Below are 14,847 nucleotides of genomic sequence, written 5' to 3'. Positions count from 1 at the left end.
GTGAGTAGCGTAGAGTAAGCAATATGTTGAATGACATCAGCATTAGGCGGGAGAGAGAAGCAAATGCACAAAGCAAAATACTCTCTGGATATTATTTATTTCTTTATTTATCTTTTGCATAATATTGCTAAATCAGACTCTGACTTATTGAACTCGATTTTAAAACAAGTGATCTGGAGATCGAAAATTAAAGTTAGGTGTCTGCATCAGCTGATCGGCCCCCAGCTGATCGTAGTGCTGGACACGCTTGTGCAGCTGACGTGCCAATGAAAACGTTCGCCCTGAAAGGACTACACAGACATCGATCTGTGGGAGACAACCTAGCAATATGGACTTCACCAAACGATGCGGCCTGCTGGTGGACACTACGGATTAGCAACCACTCGACAACTTCAAGCCGTTTTTTTACCACAAAAGTGCCTTTCAGTTTATGAGTGATGGGACAACCACTTATATAATAAGTATGTGAATATGCATAGTGTAATTATGTTGTTAGACTTAAGTGCAGCATTTGACACCATTGACCATTCGATTTTACTGCACAGGATAGAAAATGATGTTGGGCTTACAGGCCCCGTGCTCGCTTGGTTTAGTTCTTATTTATCAAATCGATTAAAATACGTACAGAAATGTGCTGACAGGACTCCATCGCTACACACAGAAGTTGAATATGATGTCCCGCAGGGCTCAGTACTGGGACCTTTACTGTTTTCACTTTACATGCTTCCACTGGGATCTCTCATTAGGAAACATAATGTTAATTTTCACTCGTATGCAGATGACACCCAGTTATACCTTTCATTTTGATCAAATGAAGTTGCTCCGATGTTGTCTTTAATGAGTTGTGTTACTGAATTAAAGGAGTGGATGGATGAGAACTACTTGTCTTTAAACACCAGTAAAACACAGATGTTAATTGTTGGAGGGAATGATGTTGATCACAACAATATTCTGTCATCATTTAACTCAGTTGGAATCCCAATTAATTTTACTAAATCAGCCCGCAATCTAGCAGTTATCTTAGACTCTAGCATGTCATTTAACTCTTTCAGGGTCGGATGTCGACTTTTGTCGTTCTGCAAATGGTGACAAACCCCGCCATTACATTTTAGATCGACTCCCTTTTCTAGAAGGAAAGTCAGCTTCGTTGGTTTGACCGAGATTTCCCTACGCTTGCGGGAGTAGTGAAGAGCAAACAACGACATATGGTGAGAGATTGAAGCAAATGCACAAAGCAAACAACATCTTATATATTATCGTTAAATTGGACTCTTATGCAAGTGATCTGGAGGTCAAAACCAAAAACTTCAGCTGATTGGTCTTCAGCTAATCGTGGTGCCAAACTCATTTGTGTAAATGAAGATCGCCACTCATAATGACACGAGGTGCAAACCAGACTACATCGCACTGTGACCGCGACTGCTGCTGCCGTCCCCACCACTGTCGCACAAATTCCTGCCAACTGTCATGCCAAGAGTATGAACTGGCGGCCAGAACACCCAGCAACTGATATTTTAGGTAGATTTATGTGCGAGACACTTGCTTTGGGTGCTTTTCAGAAAACTGCATGTTTTGGAAAAAATATTCAGCCCTCAAAGAGTTAAAGCACATATTACAAAGTTGTCCAAATCAGGTTTCTTCCATCTTAAAAATGTTAGGAAATTAAGGTGCTTTCTAAATAAACAGGATTCTGAGAAATTAATTCATGCTTTTATCTCTAGTAGGATTGACTACTGCAATGTGGTGTTCACTGGATGTTCAAATCGTTCTTTCTACAGCCTCCAGTTAATCCAAAATGCTGCTGCAAGAATTATTACAAGAACAAGAAAATCCGAACACATCACTCCAGTTCTTAAATCCTGCTCCCGGTTACGTTGAGGGCAGATTTCAAAATCCTCCTTTTAACATATAAAGCATTAAATAGCCAAGGTCCAGCTTACTTGTCTGAACTCATCATGACTTACAAACCTGAGCGCACATTAAGATCTCAAGATGGCGGTCTGCTTATGATTCCAAGGATTAATAAAATAACAGTGGGAGGTCGAGCTTTTAGTTACAGGGCCCCTAAACTGTGGAGTGGTCTGCCTGCTACTATAAGAGATGCCCCCTCGGTCTCAGCTTTTAAATCCTTGCTGAAGACTCACTACTTCAGTTTAGCACACCCTGACTAGACCTGCTGATTAACTGTACAGACTGCATCTCTGTTGTTAGTCATTAGAACTAAAATATAAGTAAGATGATAGTTAGAATTTGTTACTAACTATTCTGTTTCTCTTCTCGGTACTCAAATGTGGCACTTGGTGCCACGGCCCACCTGCCAAGTTGTTTTGCCTGCCTAAGGTAAAGTCATCCCTGATGGAGGATCGCAGGAATCGTGGAAAAGAGGGGTCCTTTCATTGGATTGGCTGGCCCAGCAATGTTTCAGCTGTGGAATGGCCAAATGGGGGAGGCGGCTTGATGGCTGAGGTCTCCAGGACTCTAAACAAATCCAAATCAAATTATGTAATATCGTCTACTGTTAAATTCTGCGCCGTACTTCTAAAATTTTTATTTTTATACTGTATTGAGGATTTGTTCTGTTCTGTGTATTGTATTCTATTGTATTGTCCCCCTTCTTTTTGACACCCACTGCACGCCCAACCTACCTGGAAAGGGGTCTCTCTTTGAACTGCTTTTCCCGAGGCTTCTTCCATTTTTTCCCTACAAGGGTTTTATTTTTGGGAGTTTTTCCACGTCTTCTTAGAGAGTCAAGGCTGGGGGTCTGTCAAGAGGCAGGGCCTGTTAAAGCCCATTGCAGCACTTCTTGTGTGATTTTGGGCTATGCAAAAATAAACTGTATTGTATTATATTGTAATGTGAATATGCATACTGTAAAGGCTCCTGGAACATAAAACAGAGTGACATTTGTTATAAATAAGTATTTTTATGTTGATTTATGTGTGAAACCATTGCTTTGTTTGCTTTTTAGAAAACTGTTTTTTTTTTTTAAATGTTCAGCTCTGGGACAAAAGGAAAAAAATAATTAGCCCTAAAAGATTTAACAGCAAGAATTGCCTTCTCATTAAGAAACTGGTTGGAGTGAAACTGGCTGAAGTTTGATGTTCCAGTTTAGCTGGTCATCTGTCGGCTTGTTTCACGTCTCATTTCTGTTTGGCTGTCATTCAATGTAGAAACGAATCAGTTCAGAGAGGACTGAATCCTTAAAAACAGGGCTATGAAAATGAAGGGAAAAGGAGTTCATTGGCAGTGAAAACTGGTCAACAATTAGGAAAAGGGTTAGAATGAAAACCAGCAGCCACTGCGGCCCACCAGGACTGGAGTTGGACACCCCTGCTATAATAGAATCAAAGCAGGTTAATATTGACGTCCTGTAGACAGCCATCAACAATAACCTGTAACACAATTACTTTGGAAATTTTCCTTTCCACTTCTTACCCCAGTCCCAACAATGGGCGCCTATTGCCCCTTCTTTTTCTGGCTTTTACATTTAATATTTACATCAGTGGTTCTCAACGTGTGGGGCAGGCCCCCCTAGGGGGGTGCGAAGTAACAAAAAGGGGAGCGCAAAGGTGTGAAAAAAGAGAACAAAAATATGAAAAAAAAATCTGTTGAATCCAAAACAAATTAACTTAAACTACATTCTGATACTAGAACAATAAATATAGAGTTAGATAAATGTCGATAAAAGTTAAGTAGGTATAATAAAATATGCATCTACATTTCAAAAAAATGTTAGAGGGGGGCGCGATTAAAACTGTTATGAAAACTCGGGTCGCAAATACTTAAAGGTTGAGAAACGCTGATTTACATGTTTCTTTGCATGAGAGGAAAAAAGAAAACCACCCAGCGTACAAAAATGTTCCCCTCCGACACCAAAATGTCCCCCTCTGACATTATCTCAGAGAGGTACTGCCATTTTGGCCACAATAATTGGCCCAGCGTAGTTAGCAGACACTTCTCTAATCCTGATGGGGCACCTAAAGGACCACTGCACCATTATGACTTACTCAAAACCCACTGACCTCAAAGAATTGTTCTAATTTTGTCAAAATTCCTGAATCTTTTCATGTCACTGTGTGAAGTGAACAAGCTACAGTATAAGTGAGAGCAGACAAAAATGAACTAATGTCACTACAAAGCTGCTGTGGCAGAAAGAAAACTTGAAAGTTCCCAGATGCTGTGGTGAGCCATTTTGGTCATGTAATCCAATTATGGGTCTTGTTCCTCTTCTGTCAAAGAAAAATGAACAACTAACAACATAATTAATTAATGTCAATGGGTAGATAATTCAATTAACACACAACTGCAAAAGTCAATTAATAAAACACAATGGAAGTGACAAGGAAAACCCCAAGGTGAAGTCTACAGTGAAACAGGACACCTGATTTCAATTCCCTTCTACTCTGAATTTTATTCACAAATGAAGTCTGATGATTAATCTCTCAAGACCACTTCTGTGTTCTGGTGGGGTACACATATTGATCGTATTCATAGTTTCAATAAACCTTAAAATATATAATCTTGTTTTTATCACAATTATTTTCAAAAACCTGTGGTCCATCTATTTCCATAATCCATATTTTCACATGTACAATTGTGGGAAATGCGGATGGAAAGAAGCAGACTTGAAATAAAGTGGCAGTCCATCACAGGACACAATCTCACAGCCCCACACAGGCCCGGCCTGCCTGAAGCCTCCAAATAATTAAAAGTGTCTTTGGGTTGTGGGAGCACTTCAGAGTTTCCTGAAAAAGTCAAAAAGGACTTAATGGAGAACAATGACCAGACTGGGAGTTGAAACTGGGGCAGTATTTAAAATTGGAAAAAAATCTAATTAAATAAATGTATGGACATACAGTCACTTCAAAATTGTTTAGTCTATTTAATCAGATTAATTATGTCAAAAAAGCCAAAATTAAGGAATTGAATTATTTTGGGTGACGCTGAAGGTGAGCAATCATATCCAACTTTACTTCAAGACTTTCAAGATAGTTTTGAGAAGTCATACATCTTTATATTTATACATATATTTATACAACTTGCCTGAAGAAGGGGCCTGGGTTGCCTCAAAAGTTTGCATATTGTAATCTTTTTAGTTAGCCAATAAAAGGAGTCATTTTGCTTGACTTCTCACTACATTCATAATGGCTAACACGGTACAACACCCTAGTACTAAAGATAGTTTTGAAAAATTGGAGGCTCCTTAATACCACCCATGAGTTTAATCAGTGCAGTAGTTGGACCCGCTGGCGGTTTGTATATCTGTATTGACAGAAATCCACTAGGGAGACACTTTCATTGCTGACAGTGATTTATTTTTATAACCTTTGTTCACGAAGAGGTTCAATTTAGAGATCTAAACGGTGACAGAATTTAATCTACTTCTACACAACGTGACCAAAGTGCCTTAGATTGAACTAACAATACATGCACAGCAGAGGGGTACGTGGCCACATACAGACATGTGACGATTTCTATCTATTATATAGTGCCTTTCACATCTATCTATCTATCTATCTATCTATCTATCTAATATTGTCAGTCAGGGGAATGACAGGAGTCAAGAAGATGGGGTGGCATTTTTGCCACCCTGTTTACTTGAAAATCAAAGAAACTGAAAATAACAAGTGCTTGGTAGCACAATATAGTAACAGAGAAAATGTCTGGCTATTTGCTGTAAATTTACAGGTTCTGAAGAGCGGTCCAGCCTCAAGGTAGGAGGCCTGTAATACAGGTGAGGGCTGGCAGGGCCATGCTTTTATACCTCCTGGACCAGAATAGGTACAGTCAGTTGCCCTCATTGGGTGTTTTCTCTGAGCTGTGAGTGATAAAATATATATGAGAGTGTCAGCAGTTGTGCAGCCTGGTGTCCTGGGATGGTAAAGTTTACCTAAGACAAGCCCGGAAAGTGACCCTCCGATACATAATGTACATCTGACACAATCTATCAATCTATCTATCTATCTATCTATCATATAGTGCCTCACATATCTATCTGTTTCTCATATAGTGCCATCTCCCTGTCTATCTGTTATATAGTGCCTCACATATCTATCTATCTATCTATCTATCTATCTATCTATCTATCTATCTATCTATCTATCTATCTCTCAACTAAAGCCTTATGTATCCCTCATACAGTGCCTTACATATCCTTACAATATATAGTGCCTTTCATATCTATCTATCTATCTATCTATCTATCTATCTATCTATCATATAGTGCCTCACATATCTATCTGCCTGTTTGTTATCCTGCCAACTATACCAAAATTATCTATCCACTGTTTGTATGTATTTATCTACCTATCTATGAAGTTTGTCATTTTTTATAAAAATCCTTACCAAATAAATAAAGTAATTAACTTTCATGTTTTTACTTATTTATTTGTTCGTTTTTTTCTTGCTGCAGGAGCTCCAGGCTTATAAATCTGTTGATGACAGTTGGCTTTAACTGTGCAAAATGTATGCAAATTAGCTGATAATAAGTCCGTTACCTTGAGGAATGCAGCCTAAATTAGATTATAAATGATAATCCGCACATAAAAACAACTTTCAGATATGCAGCATGAAATCCCGACATGTTCGTACTTCAGGGAGCCCAACTACCGGTGAAGTGCTGTTAATCATTGCTCTGCTAGTCAGGGTTTGTCTGCCCACCAAGTTGTGTGCCGTTCCCCAGCTGCGTTTCTCTGTCTGTTCTCAATTGCTCTACTGGTCGACTTTCTGTTGTGTGTTGGTAGGTGGGGGCTTACAAAGATTCTAGATTTGGAGAAGCAAATACGCTGCTCAAGAAGACAGAGAATTGTTAATGAAAGGGGAGATTGGACCACTATGGCCACAATTACACTGTCTGCATTATTTTTTTTCTCTATACTGAGTAAAATAAGAGTGTTTGCTCTTTCTTCCTAAAAACTGGGTTGTTCCATCTTTCCTTCCATTATTAATCCTATTCACAGTATATATATATATATATATATATATATATATATATATATATATATATATATATATATATATATATATATATATATATACAGTATACACTTATTTGAAATAACAGGAATGAGACATTAACTTATAACTACAGCAAATGCATTTCTACAGTCTCAGCACCACAGACTGATTTGAAGGTGGGGGAAAATGCAAGGCCAGGAAATGGAGGACCACAACGATTTTGAAACTGGACACAGCGTCACTCCCAGCACAGCCAAACTGCCTTCAGGTGGTTATGGCGGTTAGAACAGAGACTAGAAAGGCGCTCATGTTTATGAGAGTAAAGCCAAGTCTGCTATAACACTGCATTTATTAGATCAATAAATCAGATGGTGACAAAACCTCGTGTAGAGCAGGGGTGTGAAAACAGGCTGAATGAACTTTTACGCTCTCTTGATTTATAGGCCTAATCCACATCCTATTTTTATGAATTTCAAGGGGTGCCCAGTAAACTACCGAGAAAGGTTTATTAATAGTTTGCTATAGCAGACATCATTACACCCAGTCAGGTAGATGAGATATTGTAATGAAGCAAATTAGGCTTGGTTGGGGAAAGTGAAGGTCACTTATTTGTTTATAACTTAATATTTACATATTTTATCTTTAAATGTTTGTCTGTTTCCTGAACTCAGTGGATAGAACATCTGTAGGTGGGGCCACCCTGATGTCACTGGTCCACCCTCTGCCTTTACAGTCAGTTAAAGAGAGGACTCAGCAGTGGGTCATCAAATATGTGAGCATTGCCTTTCTTGTTGTTGTTCGTCTGACTTTTGGAATTATCGCTCTTGTTTAAACGGCTTTGTTTTGTAATCTTTGTTCAATTTCATTATTGTTCATTTTTTTCTATTGTTTTAATAATATTGTTCTGATCTGCTTCTGGAGTTAGGGATTTTTTCTGCCATTCTTGTCTACTGATTCTCTCAATCTTTGTCAGGTTGGATGGAAACCATTGGTGTACGATGATTTTCAGGTTTCTGTATAAGGTTCAAGTCTGGAGTCTGGCTGGGAAAGTCAATAAAATTCCCAGAGTTAACTCCAATTTGGGTGCAGGGGGTTTGGGGAAGGAGAGAAAGAGATCAAACTATTTCTGATCTATCCTTTTCATCCCCACAATTGTAAGTGAGAACACAAAAATAGGCTTAGTAGCCATAATTCCTGGCAATATTGGAAACTAACCCTTAAACCACCGATAACCGGCTATAGTCGGTTCCCAATGCAATTTGCCAGCACGCCGGAGCCGAGTATATTCGGCAAAGCACATTTGTTGAATGCCGCAACTGGCTAAAGTCGGTTTCTAGTGCAATTGGGAAGCACGCCAGAGCCAAGTATATTTGGCAACATTGATTCGGCAATGAACATTCATTGAAATCCGCCACTGTCTAAAGTTGTTTCCCAGTGCAATGTGCCTGCATGCCAGGACCAAGTATATTCGGCGATGTACATTCATTGAATGCTGCAACCGGCTATAGTCACTTCCCAGAGGAACTTGCCAGCATACCGGAGCTGATGAGTCAGTGCCGTATATTCATTGAGCAGCCAGCTCATGACCACTGCCGGCCCCAGCAGAACTGCAGCACCACTGCCCCTAGGATTCAGCCGTTGCTGCACTAGACTAGCCTGCAAGCATCAGTCCTTACCTCTGTGTGCTCGCGTGCAGCCAGTTAAAGCGCAGTTGGCTCAGTGATTTACTGAATTTCATCAATAGCCTCAGTGGCACCTTGTACATATTGTTCCAGTAGTTTTTTAAATAGTTTTTACAGTTCATTGGAAGTGTGTAAAATGATCAGCGGTGCAGTAATTGTGATGCTCTTTGCATGGAAAAAATATGTGTTCCATTAAAATTTCACATTTTCTTTGTGAATTGTGACATTTACTTAAAAAGTGCAGCAAAAAAGGTATTTGGCGTCCAGGGGTGCATTAACCCCCAAGTATGTGGCAGTTTAAGGGTTAAGATTAAGCTATCATATGCAATAATGTACAACTTTGATTTAAGATTATAAAATGATAGCAAAAGTTCAGAAGCAATGTCTCTATGACCAAACAGTGAACTTTGTCAGCTGGAATGTCAAAGGTCTCAATCACGAATTAAAGAGGAATAAAGTATTTTCTCACCTAACAGGTCTAAATGTTAAGGTAATATTTTTTGCAGGAGACTCACTTAATCAGCAAGGATTAGTTTCAGTTGCAAAGAGACTGGAACGCCCAAACATTCCACTGCAGCTATACAAAGAAAACGAGAGATGTGGGAATCTTAATTCATAGAACAATTTCATTTGTATATCAGATGTAGTATCAGATCCTGAAGGGCGATATGTGATGGTTATTAGTAATTTTTTTAATTGTAAAGTGATTTTGATAAATATCTATGCAGCCAATGTGGATGATAGAGACTTCATCCAAAACATATTTCCATCCATTCCTAACTTGAAAACTCACAAAATTATTATTGCTGGAGACATAAAAGTGTGTTTTAAATCCAAACCTGGATCGGTCTTCAGCTACAGGAGAGATAACATCTAACATTACAAAAATAATCACATGGGTTTTAATTGATCATAACTTATCAGACCCATGGAGATTTCTAAATCCATACGTAAGAGCATATTCCTTCATCTCACAAGTACATCATTTTTCTTTAAGAATTGATAATTTCTTTATAGATAACAATTTCTTGCCCATGACCTAATCTTGCAAATACGTGTCCAAAATGTTTCCAGGGCAAGATCCAACCCAATATATATATATATATATATATATATATATATATATATATATATATATATATATATATATTGTCAAACACGTGCGCCTAGGAGGCAGTCAACAAGCCCTAAGGTGAGTGAAACATTGCGAGATGAAGGGTTGATTTATGGTACTAATACCTCTCTCCTTCTCATCAGACCAAAAGAAGAAAAATAATCCCATGTACTCACCACGGAAACTTCTGGAATCCCAAGATGGCCGCCCAACGTGAATTTCACCTCCGACTCCAGATGATGACATCACTTTCTGCTTTCACGCTGATGACGTCACTTCCCGCTCCTGCTGATGAAGTCAGTTCCAGTCTCTCAATGATGATGTCACTTCCATCCAGCCAGTAGCACGTCATCTCCTGCCACATCATTTCCATCAGCCATATTTCTCTATATAAACACCATGTCACTATTACAATTTGTCAGTTGCTTATTTGGGATTTTTTTTAAACTTTTTTCATATATTTCTTTGCTACCTCTAATGGACATTTTATGGGGACATTTCCCAACTCTTTATGCTTTGTGGAGAATCTTTATTTTTTATATATATATATATATATATATATATATATATATATATATATATATATATATATATATATATATATATAAACATATATATATACACATATATATACATATAGACACACTTCTGCTGAATGATTCATTGGCTGTAAATCCTCAGTTTTGGTGTGTCATGGAGAGAATGTGCAGCATTGATCTTAATGACACTCAGTTTTGATTTAATTCTCACTTCCTTTACTACCTCCTGGCAGTCCAGAATGTGCCCCATAACTGAGTCTGCCCTTTTAATTATCTTGTTAATTTGGTGTGCCTCTCTTGAAGTGATGTTTCCAGCCCAGCACACCACACTGGCCATTACAGATTTGTAGAAGATGTGAAGGATGTCATTGCCCTCATTAAAGGAGCACAGTCTTCTAAGGTAGAAGAGCCTCCTCTGCCCTTCTTATATAGTTCATCTGTGTTCTGAGACCAGTTTAGCCTGTCATTGATGTTGACCCCCAAGTACTTGTAGGAGTGCACCACCACTACATCCACTCCCTGAACAGTGACTGGACACAGAGGCTCTTTGGTGTGATGAAAGTCATTAAGCAGTTCCTTCATTTTGCAGATGTTAAGGTGCACACAATTCTCTTTGCACCAAAAAACAAATGTCCTCCACCTGATCCCTCTCTTCTGTCTCATCCCCTTTATCAATATTCACCTTAAGTGTAGAATCATCCCAGAATATCTGCAAGTGACATTACCTGGGGCCTCATGCATAACGCCCTGCATAGAATTCACACTAAAACATGACATATGGAAAAAAGCAGAAATGTTTGTACACACAAAAAAATCCAGATGCATAAATCTGTGCGTTCACCAACTTCCATGTTCTTCCACTCCATAAAACCCTGTCCACGCCTGCTGCCACTTCTCAAACTCCTCCCAGAATTACACCTCTTTAAATACGTAAATCAATATAAATAGCCTTAAAGCTCAGCATTCTGTGAAAAGGCAACGGCAAAAGCACCGGAGGAAATATAAGAATTTCAGCGAATACCAAGTGGAGGCTAAGAAAAACGTACTATTTGTTGGTTTAAACAGTGGTATAAACAACAAAGCGTGTCGGAGAAACTCAAAAGCTCAAGTTCACAAAGTTACATAATAGTGCCCAAAATAAAAAAGTAGTCACATATCAAAGTCGCTGTGAAAAGGCGAGTTGTAGCCCACCGTCTGAGTGTCATATGAAAGCAGACTACAGCTGGGTAAAGCTTTGCAGGTCTTCACCAGATGTCTGGTGACACCCTGGGCAAGTGTATTCTCCATTCTAGTGATCTAGTAGGTGAATATGCTCATCATGTTTTAGAAGTCATAGTGACGCTAAGGTTGACACTGTCTGAAGACGTTGATTTGTTTGCTTTAGTTGTGAAGACCCAGGAAAAAACCCAGCCTTGACCTGGCATGCACACACTCAACAACAAAGACACTGTTAAATAATAATCAATATATTGTGAGATTTTTCAGCTTTTCAATGGTATTGCACGCCAAAATTCCCCAACAGTGCTGCACACTGAAACTACGATTGACTCATCTGTCGAGGGCTGCTTGTCCATTACTGAGGCAACCTCAGGTTTGGAGCACCCCCAAGACAACTGCAAGTTCACAGCCTCCCCACATAACAAATCTGTTGACCTCTTTGTGCTGAGGGGAACACTCTAACCTGGCCACTGACCTGGCTCCATCCCTGCTCATTTGCTGTGTCTGTGTGTATTGAAGTGGTAGCTCCCAGTTGAATAAATACCCTGACTGTTCCTATTTTGACTGGAATAAACTTGGTTTTCTTGAAGCCTTTGGACTTAGCGTCTTCTTTTGGATGCAAGACAGCGACTCATGAGTCACAATATTGATCAACTAATGAAAAAAGGAAGCATAATGTAATAAAAACCAAGTTCACAAAAGCCCTGCAAAGCTCCCCAACAGCAATAGTAATTTACAGCTCTTACACTCAACACTAAACAATAAACTCAAACAATAAACACTAACAACAATATCCAAAACAGTCCAGCATAACAGGGGCAGCTGATACATCTTGTATCACCCCAGTCTCAAAGGTATCACATCCTCGTGAGCTGAATGACTTCCGGCCTGTCGCTCTGACGTCACATGTGATGAAGACCATGGAGCGGCTGCTGCTTCACCACCTGAGGCCACATGTCCATCACACCCTCGACCCTCTGCTGTTCACATACCAGGAGGTGGGAGCGGAGGATGCCATCATCTACATGCTACACCGATCCCTGTCCCACCTGGACAGAGGCAGTGGTGCTGTAAGAATTATGTTTCTGGACTTCTCTAGCGCCTTCAACACCATCCAACCTCTGCTCCTTAGGGACAAGCTGACAGAGATGGGAGTAGACTCACACCTGGTGGTATGGATCGTGGACTATCTTACAGACAGACCTCAGTATGTGCATCTTGGGAATTGCAGGTCTGACATTGTGGTTAGCAACACAGGAGCGCCACAGGGAACTGTACTTCCTCTGGTCCTGTTCAGCTTATATACATCAGACTTCCAATACGAATCGGAGTCCTGCCACATGCAAAAGTTGGCTGATGACACTGCTATTATGGGCTGCATCAGGAGTGGGCAGGAGGAGGAGTACAGTAAGCTAATCAACGACTTTGTTAAATGGTGCGACTCAAACCACCTACAACTGAACACCAGCAAGACCAAGGTGGTCCACTGGTGGTGGATTTTAGGAGGCCCAGGCCCCTCATGGACCCCGTGATCATCAGAGGTAACTGTGTGCAGAGGGTACAGACCTATAAATACCTGGGAGTGCAGCTGGATGACAAATTGAACTGGTCTGCCAATACTGATGCTCTGTGTCAGAAAGGTCAGAGCCGACTATACTTCCTAAGAAGGTTGGCATCCTTCAACATCTGCAATAAGATACTACAGATGTTCTACCAGACAGTTGTGGCGAGTGCCCTCTTCTACACGGTGGTGTGCTGGGGAAGCAGCATAAAGAAGAAGGACATCTCACGCCTGGACAAACTTGTTAAGAAGGCAGGCTCTATTGTAGGAATAAAGCTGGACAGTTTAACATCTGTGGCAGAGTGACGGGCACTAAGCAAACTCCTGTCAATCATGGAGAATCCACTGCATCCACTGAACAGGGTCATCTCCAGGCAGAGGAGTAGCTTCAGTGACAGACTTTGGAGACCCCACACTATGTGACTCTTCAATTCCACCTGGGGGAGTAAAAGCTAACATTACTCAAAGTTATTGTCTGCTTTTACATGCATCTTTATTACTCTTTAATTTAAAATTGTTTTTGTATCAGTATACTGCTGCTGGATTATGTGAATTTCCCCTTGGGATTAATAAAGTATCTATCTATCTATCTATCTATTGATGATGGATGAGTGAAAGAAATATCTTGTGAACATCTCTGCGAAGGGAATGTGAAGTTTTGTCCTACCAGTTCCTGATGAGGTGATTGGGAGCGCTCCCCAGACAAAGACGTATTCAATCAAGCCAAACTCACACGGACAAGCAGGCACAGGACAGCACATACATCCAGATGGAAACTGTAATCCAAGGTGGTCGACTTGTAATCCAATTAAGTTTGAGTGCCATATGAACAAACAGACACACAATCGAGATCCCCCTCTGTGTCTATTAGGTTCCTTTTTAAAGGACCACTCTATGCGAAACCATCAGTCTGGTGAGTACCATAGCAAAGAATTAACAGGCTGGAAAGTATTTTGTTCAACTTGCAAGTGTTACGATTCTTTTTTCTTTTTATTATTCTCTGTCGAGTTTCTTTGTTTGTAGTCGGAGTTGTGGCTCTGAGGTTGCCAGTTTAAATTGTGTAAATGCCAGAAGTGATTCCACTTTGTTGGGCCCTTGAGCGAGGCCCATAGGCTGCAATTGCTCTATCCTGGGTTTGATGTTAACCTGCAGATCCTTCACCTTGCAGGGAAAACTTGGGGGTTGGTGGCAGGTTTGGCACTCTACACAGCGTAAAAAAAAAATTAAACTCACACTGTCCCAGACCATTTCAAGTAGTGTGCTGCTAAGGTGTTGCACGACTGTATTCGGGTCCTAATTTGGGATGCTGAGGTAGTCTGTCATGTGGTGGGTGCGACATCACACTGTACTCAGTGCCTGCTCCCACCCTGTCCCCCTTGCTTTATGTGCATAAGGATCTGTTGACGTGGCACTGTCTGGTGTCACATCACATTGATGGCATATCAGAAGTTACAGAATTAATGTAGTTGTGTTGGCACATGGAGGTGCCCCTTGGAGAATGAAACCCATCTTTGCATTTTTCGATAGTTTAGCTTCCGGAATTCAGGTTTTGACTCTGGCTTCATATTCAGCCCTACAATTTTGGTTCTTCCTGTAACTTAGCACTTGGCTATGTTGTGAATTCAGGTTGGACTATTGCCTGCCTCACTTCCCTTTGTCTCTCGTTTCATTTACCATCTCCCAGTATGCTCCTTTATTGCACACTTCTGGTGATTTTTATTTTTCTCTTTTACTAGATATTCATTAACAAACTATTTTAGATAATTGTTTGCTTTA

The sequence above is a fragment of the Polypterus senegalus genome, chromosome 6, assembly GCF_016835505.1.
Source record: "Polypterus senegalus isolate Bchr_013 chromosome 6, ASM1683550v1, whole genome shotgun sequence".
NCBI classification, from domain to species: Eukaryota; Metazoa; Chordata; class Cladistia; order Polypteriformes; family Polypteridae; genus Polypterus; species Polypterus senegalus.
This window is presented reverse-complemented; position numbering follows the sequence as displayed.